Raw genomic sequence first — 24,929 nt, forward strand, 5'->3', positions numbered from 1 at the left:
CACAATCTTCATTCAAAAAAGAGGATTGTCAATTTGTTTGTAAAGGGGCTTCATTATGCTGAACATGCTTTTTCTTTAAACGAAGAACAGGATGGTTTGATTGGTATGGTAACTATAGCATATACCAAAAGAATTTGGGGTCTAGTCAGTTTGTATCGGTTTCTAGGATTGGAAGCCATCTGTTCTACTGGAACAGGGAAACTTAAAATAGAAATAGCCGCACTCCACTCCCCTTCCTGAACTGCCATTTGATCTGTAATGCTCTGAGCATTATCTATAATAGTCCATATACAACCCAGGCAGTCCATGTGATTGACATATATGGCACACATCCAACCAATACTGAGGGACTTTCCCAAGCAGCACCTCATTGGTACATAAACACGCAAGAAAAAATCTCTATACATGTGGCTATCATACTTGGTGCATGCTACGTATAATGATGTACCTTGTGTGTTACAGATGATGCTGGATATGTCTTTCTGCCATGGATGCTGACATCCTATCCACAAGCCACAGGCAGTGCAGTAATACTATACAACACAATCTATGCTGAAACAAGGAATACTGCATAAAGGGTCTTTGGACTATTGAATGATATACTCATTACAGCCTGGACATTTGCAGTTAAATATTTGCAGTGCATACCATGCTACGCAATTGTGTCCTATGTAAATAGGCAGAAGAGATTGGTAACACCATGCAGTAGTAATAGTATAGCAGAGAGGTTATAAATGGGAAGATGATGGAGGAGCAGAGCTTTAGCAGATGCAGACATCATGAATTCATTAGTTGTGTACCAACATTAAGGCCATATGGCCATCTAGTAATACTGACTGCAAGATTTCTTGATCAAATACTTTATCCCTAGCCCATAAATCCAATTATCATTTAAAGGATTCTAAATTTTTATTATTTCTGATTTAAAGGGATAATTTATTCCAAAGTATCCACAATTTTAAGTTAAGTAAGAGTAACATAATTGTGCTCTCATAGTACTTGAATCAAACTCCAAAACCTGCTGTCTCAGTGTTAAACTACAGTTGTAAATTTTTATGTCCAGGATAGCTAGTAAACTAGACTCATGAAAGACTTTGTAAAGCATCACAGCTATGACAATATGGCAGAATCTTGTCCACAATTGTAGGTTATGCCATAAATGACATAGGCATAAGCAGCTAAGATCCTGTATCTCAATTGCCTAGATCTGCTTCTCAACTCAAAATAATTATTTCCTTGGTTGCAAATATTTGGTCTCCAAACATTTCTGATAGAGTAATGTGGGAATTTTTACAATCTGCCAACTTCACAGACTCCCAAAAATATGTTCCTAGTTATCTATTTCCCACCACAGTTCCAGCATTTGCTATTTACCTGAAGGAAAATTATCTGACGTCAGCTTTGGGTATAGAAATTCCTTTATAGACACTTCCAAGCAAAACTCCTGAACTTTGTTACATACTTGCGGCCATATGAATGCCCTTCCATTGATCCTTTGTAAATTGTCTTTACAGTGTCTGTTCCCAATCTTTTCTAACCTCCTGTGATTGAGTCTTATAATTCTTATACTATATTTTATATGCTCTACTTATTCTCAGAAGATATTACATGAAAAGGGCATGCTCGCAAACAGAAAAATGTTATGGCATTATGATGAACATAAATCAAACAGTTCCTTTGAGAAGTCAACCAGTGCTAGCTGCTTTGATCAATAGAATGATATGAGTGATAGCAAAATACAGAACACTTTTATGTTTATATCATTGTGATGACTTTAATAAACTGCAGCATTTTCAAAAATACAACATAAAACTTATTTGGTCTGTTAAAAACGTTGGTTATGAAGAATGACTGTGGTGATTAAATCTTAACACCATGTATTATTTGTTACCATGTAGTTACCATATTTGAATGCAGAAGTACTTGCATGATAATCTTTCCTAACCTACACTAGATATTACTTTTAATAACTATGTTATGTCATCTAGAAACAACAATTTACTTGTAATTTGTGTCTGGTTGAAAAGGTATGATAATATTTATTTGATTAATGCTCATGTAGGCAGAAGATGGAATAAGATACCCACTGAAATAAGGGCAGCAGAAAGCCTTGGAAATTGTAAGTGGTTAGATGATTAGCTTGGTGATAGAGTACTCTTGCCTGATTTACATTTAAAATGGCTTCTAATGACATATTTTGAGGTTGTTAGCCACATACCCACATTGTAACATTGAGTAGAGGCCAATGAGCTCTCCAAACACAGCTAGGACCAAAAGGTGATAGAGATGCTGCATGTTTAATGTTTTTATTCTCTGACTTCAGATCCCCTGCACATATTTACCTCATGTCTGAACATGTCTATGGCTACCAACATCACAGCAGTGTACCTGAACTGGAATTCATTCATAATATGTCTCACAGATGTGTCTGTGCAGGCATCATTCTCTATCAGTGACCTCAGTATCAGTATTTTCGAATTGAATTTATATTCCATTATGCTGTGAGGTTAGACTATGTCCTCCTGTTTATCATGGAACACACTGACCAGCTTCATGGTGCTGTGTGTACTTGAATCACTGATCCCCTTCTGGTTGATTTCAAGTGCAGCACCAATATCAGTGACAATATAGGAGTTGTGGTGGTGGTGGTGTCAGACTCCCCTCCATCTCTGACCTATGGTGGGAATGCCCATCTTAGAGGCAGTGTGCATGTCAGAGGATGCTTCTGGTGGAGAAACAGGTGAGCACCCTGTGAGGCTATTACAGACAGATGGTATTACAGGCACCAATGCGAATGTGCACTCAACAGTCACCTCCACTGGTTTCTCTGTCCCCAAGGATCTGAGTGTTCCCTTCTCCTGCACTATTGCAGACCCTAACACTGTGGCATCAGACCAAGTCACCAGCATGTCACTATCATCAACCTTCTGTTGCCTTCCCTTTGCTGGATCATCTACAAGTGCAACCTGTGAATGCATGAACTACATGATACCAGGGTTTGCACAAAACCTTATGGTTGTAGTATCCCCCAGTGACATGATAATGAGACACATATTATATATTTTCATATTGCACTCTGTCACACATACTTTCTTGAATAAGACACTGCTGTTGCAGACCAAGATTCCAACAGGTTGCCCATAATCATATCTATTCCAAAGCATGTGTATCTATCAGATATACTACAGTAGTATGGTCAATATTAACCTGGTACATCACCTATGGACACATGGATATGAAGTGCCAGGTGTGCATTCACATCTAAGTAACCACCTGCTATGAGGGGCTAGTTCTCACAAGAGATAACAAAAACATATCAACCACCATCCATTGCTTCAGTGTTGGTAGTCTGCATCCTATGATGGTCCTGTCCACTGCAATGTACCAACTCTACCTACTTTGCTGGGAATAACATATCTTTAATTTTCCTTTGTACCTGCTGTAGGCACCTATTAGGTCTGCAACAGTATTCCCATCCCCATTCCCATCCCCAACAGTACCCTGTTTCTCAACTTACAGACACTGAAAACAGGAACAAAGGCCCTTGAAAAATAGGAGCATCCAGCTAAAAATCTAATTATCATATAATTTGAATACCAAATGGCACATAGCTATTCTAATTAGTATAAAATTTGAATACCAAATGGCATATAACTCTTCCCACTTCCAGAAGGAATGTGAGATGCTACTCAGAAATACATTTAAAAAACAGTGACAAAAATGATAGAAACATATAAGCACATTATCAAAGAGACAGTGTAAAATCTTTAGACTTTAATGAACTGTATTACATAATTCTACTACACAAGTTTATTTATTGTCACTTAAGAAAAAGGGAGATTTAAAATGTGTGTCCTGTTTCATTAAATTATTGTTTGTATTAGTATGTTGGTCATGTAGTGGGGTTTTCTGTGTACCAGACAGCTTCAAAATCACACATGATGAGGGGGATTCATAAAATTGTGTGAAGGGGTAAATTAAGTCTGACAATAGGGACAAACCTCCAAAAACAGGCACATCCTGTGTAGAGATAAATCAGGCTTGAAATAAGGGTATTACTGTAATATAGGGACATTTGAGAGGTCTAATTCGCCAGATTGGGTGCCCTACTTGCTGGTTAGTACCAGTTTTGGCCAGATGGCATTTGTCATGCGCACAGAGGGTATGCATTATCACATCATTGTCCTGAGCTCTGAGCTTTACTGGATTTTGGCTTCACGCCCATACCTTTACATCTGCAAAGGGTATATGAACTCAGCTACACCATGCATATGCTATTATCTGTGGACTCTTTAGGTGCAGGAGGGGAATAGCCCCCCTTCTAGCAGTTGAAAGGAAATTTTATTTTCCTTTTACATGGTCTACTTACAATGATGAGATTTTGGATGTCGGTCATATGGTGTCAGCCATATGGTTGTCGGCATTCTAAAATTTCTGCATTGTAAAGTAGATATATATATATATATATATATATATATATATATATATATATATATATACACATGTGTGTGTGTATATTGTATATGTGTGTGTGTAAATAAATATAAAAAAACACATATACAAACACATAGAATTCTATAAACATGCACAACATATTTCCTTAAACTTAGTCAGGAAAACTGTATACAGAAAAAATAAGAAATTAAAAAAATAAAAAATACAAATAACTACACAAGTCTACTCAAGTTAATGGAAATGCATTTGTCTTTTAACTAATACAGGTTTTAAACTGACAGCACTATTTAGATCAAGTTTTGAATAAGCTCTTAACCTAATAATCAAACTATATTCACCCCATTCATGAGTTTAAGTTTAGAGCTATTCATGTGGTGCACAAGCGTATTAGAGGGGGGACATGAATAATACTCTGGAGAATAGTTAAAGTTTGGTTGTGGCATAAAAAAGATATGTTTGTGAGACAGGTATGTGTCTCAGAAGATTCCAGTTCTCTGGAACAGTCTCCCCATCCATGCGAGCAGAGTGTATCCCTAACCCTTTTTTAAGAATGACATTGACTAATGAATGGGAAATTGGAAATTTTCCCTGGATCTAACCCACATGGCTCTGATAGACAGAGCAGACAGCAATGCCCAAACTAAACCCCACACCAACTCATATAACCTGCAGAAACTTCCTAACTAACATAGCCCCTCCTGATAAATGCCCATGATTCAAAGGGACACAATTTGGTTGGGTTGCACAGATATGCTTATTAAGGCCCTGATGGTCTTTAACTTAATATATACCTATGAACCTATAAAATGTCCGATGATGACCATGTAGACTATACAAAGCATAGAAACTGTTGATATAAATGTTTTAAACTAACTTCCCAAGATTATAGGAAAATGTTTAAAGAACATAGAAGAAAACCAAGAGATTCAGTCAGAGATTTCTTTGCAGAAATAAGCACTTACTAAGTGTGTGATTAGATGTCAAGTTAGTACTTTTAAAGTGTAGTAAGGGAACAAGTACTTAGTTTCTTACCTGAGGACATGATAATCTGGTTAATGGGTTGGGAATCCTGAAAAAAAGGACAAAAAAGGTGACAACTATTTTGCTATCAAGCCACAACTATACAAGAAGGGAATACTCAGCACTAAATATGGGTATAAGGGAATAAAATAGACAATCTAAACCTTCACAACAGGTTCCACATACAAAGAGAGGACATGTTGATGAGGGTAAAATGTTTTTATTGTAATCAAATAGGGTATGTATGATGGAAATGTCCACAGCGAAAGAAAGAATAGGGAAACCAAAGCAGCATAAGACATCTAATAAAAATTACTTGATAGAAGTGGTGGGTTTCCTTAAAGCTGCAAATGCTCCAAAGTATTAGTAGGGCCTGTACCTTATTCTGAGATGTAGTAAAGAAGCCACTGTTAAGACTAATGCTGCATTAGACATAACTACTGTTAAGACTGCACTTGTTGTTCCTCACCAACAACTGTTGTTAAGTCTGCAGTTGTTGATGAGGAGAATTACTTCCCTGTGCAGTTCACTACATTTGGGACCATAGGACAAACAGGTCTACTTCACAATGTCAAAAGCTGACAATATCAAAGCTGATATTGTTGGCACCACAACATTTAAAGCGCAGAACATTGTGCAGGTAAATGGAAATCTCTGTAGGGGGAAATTTCCATTTACCTCAATGTAGTGCGGTCTCGAAGTTGGTAGGGGGTGTGTGGGGGGCTTGCCCCCCTGCCTACGCTAGTTAGTTTTTATTTTATTTATTTATTTATTTATTTTTTTTAAATGTTATTCGATGTTTTACTACATCGATCACTAGAGGTTGACCTTTAGTTATTTAATGTAGTAAGATTTCGATAACGTGATATGGACGTGGACAAACACCTTCTCAGGCACTATTGCCCATGATTCATTTGGTTTGGAAAGGGCAGCCGTACACATACTGGTGGTTGTGTTTGGTGATATCACAGCAGCAGTTCTAAAAGGAAATTACTTTGATGACACAATGCCTTGTGTACATACAATAGACTGCAAACCGATACAGAGGCAGTCACATGAGAATAGTAGCAGAAGGGAGGCTCAGCTGATGCCTGTTCCTCCAGTAGAGACTGGTGATTAGACTACTTCAGCAAAAAGCCTATGTAGTAGCAGGAAATCTGAACTTGAGCTATGACTGCCAAAATGTACTAGACTTCCTTTGAAAGAGGGTACTTCAGGGGAAAAGATGGTTGGTAGCTGTACATGTAAATCATAGGAATAGTTGCTGACAAATAATCTCTCTCTCACACATCATGTGGTACATCAGGCAATGAGCACCTTTCAGCACTCATTGTTTCTTTAGCAGTTACAGGCTCAGGTTGCTAGCCCAAGGTCCAACCCTCCTCAGAGGGTGCACCCACACACAATCACACCTAGAACCAATTTAGAGTGTCCAATCTACCTACTGCATGTCTTTAGAATGTGGAAGGGAACCCACATGAACCCAGAGAGGACATGCAGACTCTGCACAGAAGATAATCCGACCAAGAATAGAACCAGAGAACCTCTTGCTGTGAGGCAACAACACTAACCACTACACCACGCTGAAAAATAAAAGACTTTATTTAAAAGGTGAACTGGGACTGATCACAAAGAGAGACAGCTGAGACAATTACAGCTCATCTCACCTTGCACACCTTCAGAGATGTGGCCATGAAAGCTGATGATTTTCAAATAATTCCATATACTGTGGGAAAGGGATTCTGTGCAGAGAATGGACTCCGGAAGGAGGGTTCGAGGGAGAAGAGTTGACCATTGGATACTTCTGGCCATAGCCAATGATATTCTTTCTTCAGACCATTTGGCATTAAGTGTACAAAACAAAGGTTTATGTATTTTTATTGGCCAGATATTGCAAGTGATGTGAGTGGGTAATGCATTACATATGAACAGTATCAAAAGGTTGGTAAGGCAGGAGGTGACAAAGCTAAGCCTGCTTTGTTGCCAATACCTATTATTGATGAATTATTTCAGGGGGTATGTGTCACAAAAGGAAATGCTGCCAGCCCAGCTATCTGGGATTTTGAAAATAATTCTATGTCATTTGTGAATATTAATATGATTCATTCAGAAGTTTGTGTAAAGGTGTAAAGTACTGAGCTAAAATGTAACCACAGCATGCCCTCTGGCTTAGAATATAAATGTATATAAACTATTGTAATTGTGTAAATGTATATGTTTTAACAGTAGAAACTAGAACATCCAAACTTAACTTGCAAAACGTCAAGAAAATAAGTTGAAATGAAATTGTTTTGCTATTGTGCTGTAAAAGTTCTCTCAGTTTCAGTTCAGTAGCACACACAATATCTAGAGCTAGACATTTTTATATTGTCTTGGAAGAGAAGTAATTACTAGGTTTGAGATGCAGAAGCATTTTATTGTTTTATGTCCTCTAGCAGTTGCAAACATCTGTAGGCTATGCATTTTCAAACAGAGATGTTAAATGTTGGACACTGGGGGTTAGTTTGGGAACTGACATCAGGTGGCAAAAAATGATATCATCCAAGTTAACACAGCAGTAATATTTGATATTAATTTAAGAACTCTCTCAGAGAGAGACTGTGCATTTTGAATTTTGTCTTTGACCTGGAAACTTCCAATCATCACCACTTTCTGCACTTGCCTTGCTGTAAGTAAGTTTTTAGGTTTTTAAGGCATAGTAACTCTTTTCGATTCAGGCAGGAATATAGTAAAGTATAGCTTCAATGTTTTCTTTATTTATTTGAGACTGTCCTGCAATCTTGTTTTCAATATTACCTGTGATTTTGAACTTTGACGTAACTGATTACTTACTGAGTATTGTCTTGTTCTTTTACTATTCATTTATTATTAAATATATTTAAACCTATCTTTGTAGCTGATATCTGTGAGACATATTTAAGCTCTTAGGGTACTTGCATGTCTATTTGGTGACACTGTACAGACCACTCCTAAATAGCCTTGCTGTTGGCCAGACTACCATTTGGATTATTAGTAACATTGCACAGTAAGATTGGACACTCTTTGTTAAGGGACCTTAGAGTAGCTGATAAAGAGTTGGTTGGTGGCAGCTGGAACTACCTTATAGTCTAAGCAGAAGGGAGTATAGCTAGTAAACCTGTGCCAGCCATGCATGTGTGTGTGTCAGCTACTTGGACAGGGACACAAAGCACTGGTTGGACAGAGAGGGTGCTGGAGGTTTTGGCTTGGCCACTTAGCTGAGATCTCAACCCTATTGCTGTGCTAGTGGGGAGTCTTATTGGGGATCTGGGGAAACAGGGAGAAACCAGCCCCAGACTGACTGTGATCTCTGTTTGCTCTTAGGGGAAATTGCACTTTACTGTGTTTATACTTGTCATCCTCCCAGTGTGTACATTCCCCACTGTTGCCAGTGGTGAGGATTGAGGGTCCTTGATTACTGAAGGTGTTTGTACTCTCAATCAGCCACACAGTGAACATTCAGAGTTTCATATCACAATAGTTTTATTTTTTTGGGAGAACAGGCAAGCATGTCAGCACAGAAGTATGGCAAGCTAACAAGAAGCCAGTTGGCTGAAATGTGCCAGGCTGAAGGACTGGTGCATGCCATCCTTACTAAGGCAGAAATATTTGCAGCCTTGAGCACAGCTCCATCGCAGACCAGCAATCAGGAGGACAACCAGGCTGGGCTTGGGGATGTACAACTCTCAGAAAATGGACAATTCAACTTTCCACAGAGGACATAAAAATCCATCTGGAGTTAAAAAGACTTGGACTGGAGGCCAAACATTTGGAAATAGAAGCAACATAGAGACTCAGATGTCTGGAGGCTGAGGAAAATGAGAAAGTGCAATGTCTAGAGGCTGATGAGAAGGAGAGGCAGAGGCAACATGAGAAGGAGTTGCTGACTGTTCGTCAGGGTCATGGAGGTGATGGGGAAGGGAGTAACTAAACACCAGAAGCAGCAAAGGTCAGTAAATTTCTTCCACAATTTACAAAGGGGATAATTTTGATAGTTTCATTCATATGTTTGAAAGGGTATTGAAACAATATAATGTTGACCAAGGGCTCTGCATAAGATTCCTGATCCCCTTACTCCATGGTAAAGCTGTAACTGCTATGTCTAAATTGTCTTATACTGATTGCTTAAATTATAATACTGTGAAAAATTATCTTTTAGAATGTTTTAAGTTAACACCTGAAGCTTATAGGAAAAAGTGTCATAAGCATGGACACAAGGCAGATGAAAGTGTGTGTGAATATATTGCTGAACTAAGCACTTATTTTCATAGGTGGGTCAGTGGATGTCAGGTCACCACTTTTCAAGGGCTGGCAGACCTTTTGGTGAGGGAACAAGCCCTTAGTACTTTGCCTGAGAACATGAGAATCTGGTTAGCTGATAGACAATGCAATACTGCAGATGAGTGGGAAGAAGGGAGGCCTATACATAGCAAGAAGGGCATCACTGCACAGGAAAGTGATACCCAATGCGCACATGGGTTTAAGTGAACCCATGGTGGGCAGCCCAGACTGTCCCAACAGAGTCAACCAGTAGTAGGAGAAGCCACTAGTCCAGGTACACACCCAGGACCAAGGGTTAAATGTTTTAAATGCAACCAGTGGGGCCATGTAGCATATAGATTCCATGGAGACAAGGTTGGGAACAAAAGGTGGGAGAGCCAGGAAGTGGAAATGACAAAATGCCAGCAGTAAGTTGTCTCAAGACAACAAGGGTACCAAACTACCACAAGAGGTTATATCCTATCTTAGTGGATGGGAAAGAGGCCACTGTTAAGAGAGACAGCCTCTGACTTAACCATTGTAAAGTCTGCAATGGTTAAAGATGAGCACTACTTGTTTGGGCAGTCTATTCTAGTCAGAGCTTTAGGAGGGGCTCCATTCCAAATACCTGTGCCCAGGGTTCACCTTGACTGGGAGGGTGGAAAAGGAAGCCAGCAAGTAGGTGTTTTGAAGATATCCCTGCAGATGTCCTAATAAGGAATGAGTTTGATAATGCAGTACTATGTGTGCATGCAGTTACACGCAGTCAGGCTTGGAGACAAGCATGTGGGTCTGGTAGCCTGGGGGAGACCCAGACAGACCACACACTTGCAGCCAGCACTGGTGAAGTGCTTACTTCAGGGAGGGAGCTACCCTGTAGCAATGAGACTGAAGGTGATCCACAGCTGCTTGTGGGTACTGATATTCCGTTGGACAGCGTGACTGCCAGGGAAGAGGTGAGTAGTAATACCCAGGCTGACAGTGAAGCACTGCTGTCAGAGGATGCCAGACTTCATGTGGAAGAGGAGCTGGGAAGGGTTACCAAGAGAGAGAGAATTGAGACAACCTCAGCTCTAAGACCCTACATTACAAGGCCTGAGAGAGGTGAAGCACCTGATTGTCAAGGAAAAGGGGAACTTGTATACTAGGACAAAGGGTTACTGTATAGAGAGTGGACCTCTGAGGGAGGGCTAGAAGATGAGAGAATACAGCAGTTGGTAGTGACTAGAGCCTACCATCTGGCACTTCTAGCCATAGCCCACGATATTCTCTTTGCAGGTCATATGGGCATAAAACATACAAATAGACATATTATGCAAAACTTTTATTGGCCTGGGATTTTTAGAGATGTAACAGGGTACTGCAGGACCTGTGAGCAGTGCCGAAAGGTAGGCAAGGCAGGAGACAAGGTGAAAGGTCCTTTGATGCCTTTGCCTGTGATTTAGTAGCTATTTCATAGGGTAGCTATGGATATTGAGTGGTCTCTGACTACCCCAAGTTCCACAGGGAAGAAGTATATCCTAGTGGTAGTAGATTATACTACCAGATACCCTGAAGCAGTGGCCTTGTCCTCCATTGAGGCAGGAAAGGTGGCAAATGCTTTGTTAGAGATTTTCAGCAGGGTAGGTTTACCAAAAGAAATACTGACTGACAGAGGTGCGAATTTCATGCCAGATTTGCTGCCTTGTCTGTGGAAGCACTGTGGGGTTAAGCACATAAAGACCACCCTTACCACCCCCAGACTAATGGTCTTGTGGAGAGATTAAATTCAACACTCAAGTCCATGCTATGGGCATTTGCAGACTAGTTCAAGAGGGAGTAGAACAAATATTTGCCCCATCTGTTGTTTGCTTATAGAGAGGTTCCCCAGGAATCCACAGATTTTTCAACCTTTGAGTTGCTGTATGGACATAGGGTAAGGGACCACTAGATTTGATTTGTAATGAGTGGAAGAGTGAGTGTGAATCCCACAAGAAGTCTGTTGTGGCATATGTCCTAAACCTCAGGATAAGGTTCAGGGAACTCATGGGCTTGGCCCAGGAGAACCTGCCAGAAGCCCAACAGCAGAAAAAGGTCTGGTGTAACAGGAATGCTCAAGCTAGAGAGTATACTGTAGGGCAGCAGGTGATGGTTCTTATTCCTGTCAGACGCAACAAGTTGCAGGCAGCTTGTGAGGGGACCCTTCTAGGTGGTAAGGAAGGTCAGTGATGTTAACTACATGGTAGAACTGCTAAGCAGGAGGCATGGGCACAGATTTTACCAAGTTAACATGATGAAATCTTATCATGATAGGGAGGCACTTGTGTTGAGTATTTGCAGTGGATGGCAGGAGAAGGCTGAGGGGGATCTGGTGACTGATCTCCTCAGTGAGGCTCAGACTGACACCTCAGTGGAAGGGGTAGCAATGTCCCAGCTGTTATCCTCTACCCAAGTTTGAGAAATCTGAGCAGTGTTACAGGAGTTCGGGGATATGTTCACTGGGAGTCCAGGGTGCACCCACCTGGTGCAACACCATGTGGATACAGAACCCCAGAGGCCTGTTAAGCAGGCCCCTTATAGGGTGCCTGAGAGAGTCAAACAGACTCTGAGGGAGGAGCTACAGTAAATGTTGGAACTAGGGGTAATCAAGGAGTCCAGCAGTCCCTGGCCCTCCCCAGTGGTGCTGGTACCAAAGAAGGATGGCAGCACCAGGTTCTGTGCAGTCTACAGGAAATTAAATAGGCACACAGAGTCAGATGCTTACCCCTTGCCTAGGAAAGATGAAGCACTAGAGCAGGTGGGTGGGGTTACGCATCTTACCGCTATTGATCATACCAAGGGTTACTGGCAGGTACTCTTGATTACCAGCTGTAGTGACAGGTCAGCCTTTGTGACTTCTTTTGGCTTGAATGAGTTCACAAAGATGCCCACTGGGATGGAAAATGCCCCAGCAACTTTTCAGGGGCTGGTAGATCATATCCTAGCAGGAGCAAAATACTTTGTCCTTGCTTACCTGGATGATATTGCCATCTATAGCCATTCCTGGCAACAGCACCTTCAGCATGTCAGGGAGGTGCTGGGCAGACTACAGAGGGGAGAGTTGACCATTAAGCCCACTAAGTGTCAGGTGGGTATGGCAGAGGTCTCCTACCTGGGACATAGAGTGGGGAGTGTTAAGATCAAGCTAGACCCTGCCAAAGGGGAGGTGATTCAGGCATGGCCTGCCCTTGTTACCAAAAAGCAGGTGAGGGCATTCTTAGGAACAGCAGGGTACTACACAAAGTTAGTCCCCATATATAGTTATACATTATAGTACCATAGCTGCTCCCCTCATGGACCTGCCAAGGAAAAACAAGCCAGATAAGGTAGTTTGGACCCCAGCGTGTAAGCAGGCATTCCAGATGCTTAAAGGAGCTTTGGGATGACCCCTTGTATTAGCCAGTCTACATTACAGCAAATAATTTGTTGTGCAGGTGGATGCTTCAAACCATGGGGTGGTGGCTGTACTCAGTCAGGTCTCCTCAGAGGGAGAAGAGCACTCAGTGGTATATCTCAGTTGCAGGCTGCAACCCAGGGAGGAATATTATGCAGCTGTAGAAAAGGAATGTAAAACCATAGTGTGGGCACTGCAGAAACCTCAGCCTTATTTGTATGGAAGTAAATTCATTGTAGTTACAGACCACAATCCCTTAACATGGCTACATTGAGCCATCCAGCAAAATGCCAAGTTACTAAGGTGGAGCCTAGTGTTGCAGGCATATGATATGACAGTGAAGCACAGCAGTGGGGTTAGCAATGCCAACACAGATGGGGTCTCAGGACAGGGAATAGGGTTAGGTATTCCCAGATAGTTAACCCTATCAAGCAACGTTTCTTAAGGGTCACTTGAAAAACTAGGCTGAGTTTCGGAGGGAAGAAAAATGTCAGAAAAGGAAATACTGCCAGCCCAGCTATCTGGGATTTTGTAAATAATTTATGTCATTTGTGAATATTGATATGATTCATACAGAAGTGTGTGTGTAAAGGTTTAAAATACTGAGCTAACATTTAACCACAGCATTCCCTGCTGGCTTAGAATAGAAATGTATATAAACTATTGTAATTGTGTAAATGTATATGTTTTAACAGTAGAAACTAGAAAATACAGAGTTAACTTGCAAAACCTCAAGAAAATAAGATGAAATTAAATTGTTTTATGATTGTGCTATAAAAGTTATCTCTCGGTTTCAGTTCAGTAGCAGACACAATGTCTAGAACTAGAAGTTTTTGTATAATCTTAGAAGAGAAGTAATTACTTGGTTTGAGATGCAGAAGTGTTTTATTGTTTAATGTCCTCTAGCAGTTGCAAACATCTGAAGGCTATGTATTTTCACAGAGAGATGTTAAATGTTGGACACTGGGGGTTAGCTTGGGAAGTAAAGTCAGGTGACAAAAAGTGATGCCATCCAAACTTGTCCATTTGGTATTAATTTAAGAACTCTCTCAGAGAGAGAATGTGCATTTGTATTTTGTCGTTGACCTGGAAACATCCACTCATTACCACTTTCTACACTTGCCTTGCTGTAAGTACGTTTTAGGGCATAGTAACCATTTCAGATTCAGATAGGAATATAGTAATGTATAGCATATGTGTTTTCTTTATTTATTTGAGACTGTCCTGCAGTGTTGTTTTAAATATTTCCTGTGATTTTGAACTTTGATGTAACTGATTACTTACTGAGTATTGTCTTCTTCTTTTATTATTTATTTATTATTAAATGTATTAAACCTATATTTGTGGCTGATATCTGTGAGACATATTTAAGCTTTTAGAGTACTTGCTTGTCTGTTTGATGACACTGTACAGGCCACTCCTAAATAGCCTTACTTTTGGTCAGACTACCATTTGGATTATTAGTAATAGCAGGTAAAATGCATATCTTGGTGGTAGCACTTTTGTTGCATGATTCTTACATCGGTCACATATATATAATCTATGCTAGCATTTTGTGTAGGATGATTTTTCACAAGATCACTAAGTTTAAAAATGTGCACATTTTTACCCACATAGACTTCAACATTATGATCTCATGAAGATAAGTAACAGAGAACTCATAATATTGTGTGTTGCAGGTGTTGCAAGATATGCCTTGAAACTATGATTGATGAACCAAAGTGCCTGGGCTTTGACAGAAATGGTATATAACACAGCAGAGTTACAGATGTAGAACACTATCAAATGTGTGTTCAAACTGCTGATGGTATACTTCTGCTTCTTGGCTATGTCTAATGGCACACTGCAGTATGCTCCAGAGATTTGCAGCAAAACATTTTTGGTGTGCACCATGCTGCATAGCAGGGTGCTATGAAAACAGTTTCAGCAGGGGGACACCATGACACCACCTAACTGACCAGTAGCAGCAGTGGAGGAGGAGGAGCTGGGTGAGAAGTCATCAGAGGGATGGCTGCTGAAGGGCATGTATGAGGCAGAGGTGGTCAAAATACTTTGTAGCAGTGGCAGAATGGTGGATTCTCATCTGTTACAACTGGTTGTAACTCATTCAACACAGAATACAATGGATGATTGTAATAACACAGCCAGGCTATACATTACAGTGCATTGATTTGTTATGCTGTTCATCAGACATTACCTTATGCAAACAGGCCAGAGCAGTTGGCAGGGCACAGTCATCATCATCATCATCATCATCATCATCATCATCATAATCATGTGCACAGGTAGAATGAAGCACAATGAGAGCAGACAGCAATGCAAGCATAGGTGGAAAGGTTATGGGTGATATATGCAGTAGCCAGCCACACAGCTTGGAGGTTGAATCAGTGAACAGTGGAGCTTTCATATTTGGAATGCTCACAGGGTGAACCATGTGCCCCCGCCAGTGTCAGAATTAAAGATCCTGTCCAAAGGATGGTACACTGTGTCAGGAACAGACATGGAAATCTCATTGTGGCTTGTCTTATGGCATTCTAGTAGAATCTTGACATCTGTGATTACTAGAATGGGCACTGGTAGGTGTTACTTGAGGTAGAGTTATGGATGAGTGCAATGGCATTGAACTGGATGATTAAAACTGGATTTCCTTGTAGGGTGCGCCCATGTTGGAATGAGAAAAACATTGGCCATGTTCATGAGAGTGCTTGCACCAAAGAGTAGACATATCCATGAAGAGTGTGATACTGAAGCTGCTTCTAGAATGGCATGTAACATCTTCTTAAGCCTAGTACATGATTGTGAGATGTGCATCTTCCCCTAACATTATCACAATGGGTAGTTGTTCACTTCCTCATGGGTGAATCATTTGTTGAAGCTGGGCCACCAGGGCTGTCGACAAGCACAGCTAATAAACATTCCTGCAGCTCACACTGCAGACATTGTAGAATGTCTCACCAACCCGGTTGTAGCTGGAGTTCATCATTCAGGCAATACAGCATCCACAGAATTTATGACATGGTGTGAATAGCGGCCTTCTGCACCTGGATCACTAAGCCACACATCTGCTGATTGATGCCAAGGGTGAAATGAGGTGCAGGCATGCTCCAGAGTCATGACAGTGATGGTCAGCCACTTGCCTTTCTGGATGTGAGCACTTCAGAGGCAGTAAAACCCTCTGATGCAATTTGTGGCACTTCAGAGGCAGTGCAGCCTATTGGCACAATTTGTGGCACTTCAGAGACAGTGCAGCCTTCTAATGCCATTTGTGGTGGAGAAACCTGTGTAGCAGGGAATGGGAATGATATTAATGGAATGGCCTTTACTGAACACAGGTGATTCTTGAGGTTCATCTTGTCGATTCTGTGCTCTTAGTCAAACATTTGGGATATTAAATGTTTTGGTAGCTGGTATTTTGTACAGAGATTTCCTTTGAGAGAAGAATGCTGGCATTTGCCTGGCAAGATCACTATGAGTGGGGAGTAGGAATTTACCAATTTCCCTTTGCTATGTGATGTCAGAATTAGTATATATGAGTTGCAGGTGGTGTAGGGTGCAAGGAGCTTGAGCCCTTGCATAAAACATTGGTTTCCTTTTTTCTCTCTATTTATTTTTATTTTTCTGAATTTTGATATTTTGGGGTTGATGTTGTGAATGTCAATGAAGTGCGGTGGCAGTGTAACATCATGGAATCCATCCTACCTCCCTACCATTACTTCACTCTTGGATGGCTTGACTATGCCCTTGGCTGTTAGCATAGCTGACATTGTCACTGCCTCATTGGACTGTGCCATCTGCATGGTGCCATCATCACCAGCAGTTGTGACCATCTGACATCATAGGATCATAGGAAGTTACTAGACTATTGGCCCTGAGGACCTTACAAACCTAGCCATGAACTTATTATTCCAACAAGTCAGCACCCTATGCCACAGTCCAGCAGGGACATAGGTAGAATCCCAGGGGTGTATTTTCTGTTCCCCATCCAGTTATCGAGGTTGTGCTTAAAAAGTTTTAATGAGGTACTCTGCTTTATGTGGAGAGGGAGGCCATTCCACAAAAGTGGGAGTCTCTGGGACAGAAATCTGTCTCACCAACAAGTCCTATTAATGTCACAGACCAGGTTAAGGTCTCATGTGCAGGTTTCTCGAGTGGAGCTTGACTTGTGAATATGCAGCAGTCCCATCAGGGTGGGGTCTGAGATTGCTTTGTATGCCAGACAGAGGTCACCTCTGAGGAGTCTGTAGAAGACTGAGCAGAGGGACAGGGCTTTTAGCCTATCTGTGTAGGGTAGATGTTTGAGGCCCAGGATTCTTTGGGTGATGAATTTCTGTGGTCTCCCCAGCTGCTGCATGTCCTTTGTGAGGTACATGCCGAAAGGGGCATTGTATTAAATAATTTGTCTTATAAGGGAAGAATACAGGGATGCTATGACCACCTTATCCCTGGATGAGATACCCTTACTAATGAGGTCGGCCATGTAGAAAGCTTTCTGTACTACGGAGGCAATATGTTGGTCAAAAGTCAGTTTGCTATCAACCTCTGTTCCCAAGTCCCTCACAACTGATTGCATGCTTAGTGCCTTATTAGTGATAATTTGTGGGGGTGTCATTCTCCCCAAAAGAGAGGATGATGCATTTTTTGGCATTCAGTTTAAGGCCATGTTTCTGGCACCAGTCATTTTTTTGGGTGAGACCCTCTTGGAGGATGTCCACATCACTAGGGGAATTGCAAATTGGGTCAGCAATAGCCCACTAGATTTGGCCTGCACCTCTGAGAAGTATATCCCAAACAGCAGAGGCCCCAAAACTGACCTTGGGGTACACTGCTTGTTACTGGTCTACTATTTGAGGTGGCTTCCCCTATTTTGACTAGGTGGGCTCTGTAAGTAAGCCAGTTTGCTACCCATCTGGTAACATATGGATTGATGCCTAGTTGAGAGAGTTTATCTATTATACCTGAGTGGAGAATAGTATCAAAGGCCTTGGCTAGGTCAAGGTAGACAGTGTGCACCATCTTCCCCTCATCTATGGCCTTGGTGACTGTCTCAAAGAAGTCAACCAAATTTAACAGGCATGACCACCCCTTGACCAAACCAAACTGTGTCAGATCAAGTCCTCTCCATGGCCTTGCAGATCAGGCTAGTTAGGCTGATGGGTCTAAAATTTTCTGGATCAGTGGATGCTCCACCTTTGTGCAAAGGGATGACAGTAGCTGTCTTTCACTCGGCTGGGATGAAACCGGTACTCAGGCTTTGGTTGAATAGGGTGCCTAATAGTGCTACAAGTTCCTGCCTGAGTTCATGTAGGATGCAACCTGGGATGTTATCGGGTCCCATGGAGGCTGTATTTTTTGCCTTTGAGAGGGCAGTGATGACTTGCTCCCTAGAGATAAGGGGAAGGGAGCAGGTATTGGGATGTTCTGTTTTACTGATGGGAGGGGGGGCAGAGAAGTGAAGTTTTCACTGAACCTGTCTGCCAGCAGGTTGGCTATATCTACAGGATTTGTGTATGTGGTGTCCTTGACCTCCAGTTCTGGGCAGATCTGGGTGCTTCCCTTGAGATTGCAGACATATGTGAAGAAAGCCTTATGATTGTCTTTAGTAGATGTGGCCAGTTTGGACTCGAAGTTTGCTTTGGAGAATTTCACTAGTGCTCTTATTTTCTGTTTATGCTAAGGAGGGATTGCTTCCAATTAGACACCTGCTCCTTCTTGGTCCTGGACAGCATTTTTTTCCTTTTATTATAGAATTTATTTATTGTATATTTCCACCAGACAGGTTTCCTCTTCCTTGAGAAGGAAGATTTTGTCATGTCTGATATTTCTGATTCCATGCAGCTATATACTGTAAATGATCATATAGTACTTTGGTGTAAGTTTGGGCATATGTGCCAGCTTCTGTGGAGAGGGCTTTGAAGCTGTTTATACCTTCCCTCAGAAGGTTGTAATCAGCTTTGGAGAGTTTTTTTTGTTTGACCATATCTGGGAGGGAGGGGACGGGTGAAATGATGACTTCGAACGTGACTGCTTTGTGGTCAGATCTTACCAGGGATGATGACACTGTAGGGATGCTGCAGTGGTTACTCATGTTGGTTAATACAACATTCAAAATATTTTCACCTCTTCTAGGGGTGTTAACCAAGTGATCCAAGGCATTTGCATTGACAAAATCAAGACATTTCTGGGCATTTGTGTTTTGGCAAGAATATTTCTTCCAGTCTATGGTTGGATAGTTAAAGTCACCCAGGATGAGGGTAAAAGGTTGAATCTTGATAGATTCAAAGAGGTCCAGATAGGTGGAGTGGGCATCTTGAGTCAGAGTTGGAGGCCTGTAACTAGCTATGATATGAATATGGGTCTTGTCAATTGATAACTGCACCTGGAGTATTTCCTGTGCATCATACTGTTTCACCAGTCTAGAGGTGTGCATGTCTTTTATATATATCGCAACTAGACCTACTTTTGTTTTGCTGCCCACAGCTTGGGGTCTGAATGAATGATAGGATGAGTAACCTGGTATGGCTGGGGTGCTCTCCACAGCTTTGAATCAGGTTTCTGTGACTGCACAAATGTCAGCTTTTTCCAAGGTTAAGAATGCTTGCAATGAGTGCAGTTGCATGTTTAGACTCCTACCGTTTAGAAGCATGATCTTTAAGTTACATTTTGATGAAATTTTCAGAACACACATCTCAAACCTTTTCTGCTGAATCCACTCCCTGTGGAACCTGTGAATGCATGCAACTAACATACCTGTGGCAAATCTGGATTAAGTTTGTGGCTCCCACCAGCATGTAGCACATAGACTGCTACATGTCTGCCTTATACATAACCTATGAAAACATGCATATATTGTAGCACAGGTTGTCACCATACATGTAGACAGGTAGTTTTGGTCTCCTGAGCTGTTCTCTGATCTGGTTCTGATGTTCCCTCAACTTTAAGTTGAGAAAGAAAAATATGGTTCTCTTATAGCTGAGGACCAAAAAAAAACATCTTTCTCATTTGCAACCTGTTGCAAACTGGTTGCTACACATTATACTGCATGCAAAGCCCTGAGCACAAACACAGAACTGGCATTTATTTCTTAGTTGATCAGCAACTGATGACTGCTAACCCCTAAAACCTTACTTCTAGAACCGCTGCACCATTTTCCCCACTCTTGGTATGCCTCTGCATATGTATTTGCCTGAATAAACCTTTCACACAACAATGACAGGGACTGACCATGTTCACTGTGACTGCTAAGTCAGGTACCTTACAGCAGGGCTGAGGGATATCATGCCTTGTCCAGTGTCCACTGTCCCCTGTTCCCTGATAGGCTGACTCACCAGCAGGACTGCAACTACTCTTCCCCTGTCCCTTGTACCTTGTCAGTGTGATTTCCCCACCCTGATAGTCCCATCATATCCAGTGCAGCGTTACCCCACACATACACCAGTACTGTGTTGCAGTGCATGTTGCTTCCATGCACCCTTTCATGAGTGACCAATTACCTGTGGTCCTGTCTGTTGTCAGTTTGTTTACATACCATTATACTATGATATCTGGTATATTGAAATTGTCTAAGTTGCTCAATGCAATGTGGTAATTGTAATGAGGTCAGTGATATTTTTCTCTTATAACGCAGTGTTTTATCAGCAGTAGTCTGTGCTCCAGGTTTATGACTGCTGATTCCTGCACTGGGAGTTCATGTACTGTGAGCTATTAATGACCATTAAGCTAATCTGCTGCCTGTCAATGTGCATTGCATCTGCGTGATGATGAGCATTGCAGGTGCAGATGTAGTGACCTAGGGTAGCAACTTTCAGACCTTCTCTCTCAGTGAAAAGAAGAGTTTAGGAAGACAAAGCCAATTTTTGTAGGCATTATATTTTTGGTTTAGCACTGTACAGAAGGTGTAGCACCTATAGATGTATTTGTATGATGTAATGGATCTGCTGTGCTCACTGCTGTTTGTTTAATGTTTTCCAGCACCTAGGAGGCTGAAAAAAAACATGATAGACTGTTAGAGAAGGACTGTTAGAGCAGGTGTTTGTTTGTGTGTATTGGGGGGCTATGAAGTGTATTGTTGACAATAACGTAATATTTATTTTAGTTATTTACAGCTTGTTTACCAGGTCACTGAAACTGGTCTACTGGCCCTTTCCAGTTCCTATATGCATAGGTTCAGAAGCAATTACAGGGCTAATGACCTTGTGGGGGGGGGGGTCTTTTTAAGCCAAGCCATAATGATGCCCAAATATATCTGTCAAGCCTTGATGCCATAGTATTATTTTAAGGGGTATATTTAGGCTTGGGCATGGGTGGTCAAACATTTGTAGATTGCTATTCAAGACATAGATGGCAGACCATGGGTAAATTTCTGATTCCACATCAGTAGTCCAAGTTAACTTGAATTGGTTTAGGGAAGAACCCTAATTCACTTGCATGGAAAGCCTGTTCCAGGAAAAAAGTAGTCTCTGAGATATATACCTGTTCCTCCACTATATCCTATTTATTTTGAAGATGAGGGTTAGGTCCCTAGATCAGGTAATTCTGAGACTATTTGTTTTGCACAACTGCAATAGATCCAATAGAATGGGAACAAATGATGCTTTGTAATGCAGGTATAGATTGCCTCTCAACAATTTGATGGGGACTGAAAACAGGGTAGGGTTTTGAGATGTCTGCACAGAACATATTGTTTAGACCACACATTCTTTTTGTTAGGATCCTCTGTGGAAAGTCCAGTTGTTGCATATGTCAGGTAAGGTGCATACAAAGGGGATATTATATTCAATGATTTGTCTGATAGGAACTGAGTAGGAATAATGACATCCTTGGACCTAGATACTATATCTTTGTTTATAAGTTGTGCAATATAGAATGATTTCCTTACTACCAGAAACACATGATGGTCATCAAAGGCCAGGTTACTGTCTATATGTGTTCTTAAATCGCTCACTCCTGGGTCTACTCTTTGGGTGTATTATCACTGTGATAGATTCTAAAGGATACTATTAAGCATTTCTGGGCATTGAGCTCATAGCTGTGGCATCAGTTATTTGTCTGTGTCAGGCCTTCCTGGAGGGTATTTGTGTCATTAGGGGATTCTGTGGCTGCACCTAGTTTGCAAACATCTACAGACGTGATTAAAGACCTTTGACATTGACCTTGACTTCAGAGAAATAGATGCAAAAAAAAAAAAGATGCCCCAGCACTGAGTCATGAGGGACTCAGTTAGTGGTTGCTCCCTTTGTTGAGGTAGACTCCCCTATCCTTACTTCTTAGGATCTATCTATGAGCCAGATAGCTATCCAGTGAATGAAATAGGAGTTTATACCTAATTTCATAAGTTTGTCTACAATACCTAAATGGGGTATTGTGTCAAAAGCTTTGGCCAGGTCAAAATAGGTAGTATGTATCATTTAGCCCCTGTCAATTGCCTTGGTGATCTTCTCAAAGAAGTCCACCAGGTTGAGTATGTATGACGTACCTTTGACAAAACCAAAGTGTGTTGAATCCAGTGTATGATGATTTCCTGTGTCACTGTTTATCATCTTCATGCTAATCCTTTCCAGAGCTTTGCATATGAGACTGGTCAGCCTTATGGGTCTTTAGTTTCCTGGGTCCATAGTTAGCCTGCCCTTCCTCATATGGATGACAGGTGCAGTCCTACGTTTGCTTGGCATGAAACCTGTCTGAAGGCTATGGGTAAAAGTGATTCTAGTAATCCTGATAGGTCTTATTTCTTGCTATTAAGCAGGTATCCTTGGATATTATCAGACCAATGCATAAAGCTTTCTTGGCCTTGGAAGGTGCATTGAGGACCTATTCCCTAGTAATAGTTGAGGGGTGTTCCCTGGGGGTTTCTGGGGGAGTGGTGGGGTAAAATTAGAGCTAAATTGGTCAGCCAGTAGATTGGCTTTATCTTCTGGCTAAGTATAGGAGGATCCATTTACAACTCATTTAGTGCATTGTTGTCTATTATCTTTTAGACTGCAGACATAGTTAAAGAATGTCTTGTGATTGTCCATGGCCTGGGAATTTGATGGACTTGATTAGCTCCTGTGTTGTTTAGATTGATGGTTTTTACTTTGCTGGGTATTGCACTTGCCAATTTTCACCATGATTTTCATCCTTTTTTATATACAACCTACAAAATAATATCCACAGAAGGCACTCCAGTCAAGGAAATATTTATTTAGCACTCTGGTCCAAAGACTCCATCAGAATAAAATGACAAAATGTCACCCAACCTTATATACTGTTCTACATACTCAATTAAATAACTGATTGAACAATCAAACAATTAAAATCTAAAAATTTCAGCAAAGCAACTTTTCAAACAACATTGCACAATATGACACATATACTTATAAAAAGCACTTAATACAAATGCTATCATTGATTCCAGGATGATTATCTGCTTGTAACCTAAGGTGCCAAAACGTTTCTCTCCTCAAAAGCAATTTTTTTTAATTATCACCGCCCCTTAAATCCCTAGGGACTGAATCTAACACAAAAAGCTAAACTGTTTGAAATCTACACATACAGTAGAATGTTTATAAAGAGCATTGTTGATTTTGCAATGTTTAATACTATACAGATGTTCCCTTATTCTCACTTTTAATTTTCTTATAGACATACCTGTACAAAAACGACTGGCAACTAGAGCAGATTGCAATATAAATAATACCAGAGGAATCCCAATTAAAATAACTGTGCTCATTAAATAATTAATTCTCATATCCTGTATCCAGACAACGGTGTTATGAGAAGCCAAATGTTTCCACAGTTTCAGTTGTAGTAGTAGTAGTAATGCCATGATATTAATTGATTTTTAATGACTTTATGATATGCAAGATGGAAAATGCCTAGAGAGGTTCTGCTGTATGATGAGCTATATCAAACACCTGAAGCATCTTGCACGACCATAACATTTGATCTAGGTTTACTTTTAACAGTCCATACTTTGCACAATATTGGGCATGAGAACAAATGAGTGTTATTAATACATTTAGGAATACATTTTAACTGCATCTGCACCATTATAGATTTTAGATGAGTTGTAGAAGTGGAGTTGAAGGATAAAGCTGATCTGAATAGTATTGGAATATTTTAAGGCTGAGCTAAATCTACATACTTTCTACATACAAGCTCAAAAGTCAACTGCAACAAAGAGAAAGTGAGATTTCACTCTACTACACATTTTAATTTATTTTATTTCCAGACCCGTTGCCTTTAGACAGAACAGAAAGAAGATTTTGCCTCAACTTATTCACCCTCAACAACTGGTGCCATTTTCAAATGGCCTTTTCATCTTTATGAAGGGAATTTTCCTTGCCTCCCAACTACTGTTCTCAAATTCCCAGTGAGCACACCTGATTAACACTAACTATTAGTTACTGACTACTTTAACTATTAGTTTCAATAATCTTCTTGTGTACTAGCTGCTGTTCTCAAATCCCCAGCAAGCACACCTGACTAACTAACTCTGCTTAACTGGATCTCCCACCCCTTTGCAGCTTCCTCGTGGCAAGAAATACAAGACTTCAAGTCTCACCTGTAGGGAAACTATTAGTTTTAGTAATCTTCCTGGTGTACTAGCTGCTGTTTGAAAATTCCCAGCGAGCACACCTGACTAACTAACCATACTTAACTGGACCTCTCACCCCTTTGCCGCTTCCTTGTGCAAGAAATACAAGATTTCAAGTCTTACCAGCAGGGAAACTATTAGTTTCAGTATTCTTCCTGGTGTACTATGCAAGTTTATGTGTAGTGAAAC

This window comes from Protopterus annectens, chromosome 10.part0 (genome assembly GCF_019279795.1).
Source record: "Protopterus annectens isolate FY-2018-M chromosome 10.part0, PAN1.0, whole genome shotgun sequence".
Classification (NCBI taxonomy): domain Eukaryota; kingdom Metazoa; phylum Chordata; order Ceratodontiformes; family Protopteridae; genus Protopterus; species Protopterus annectens.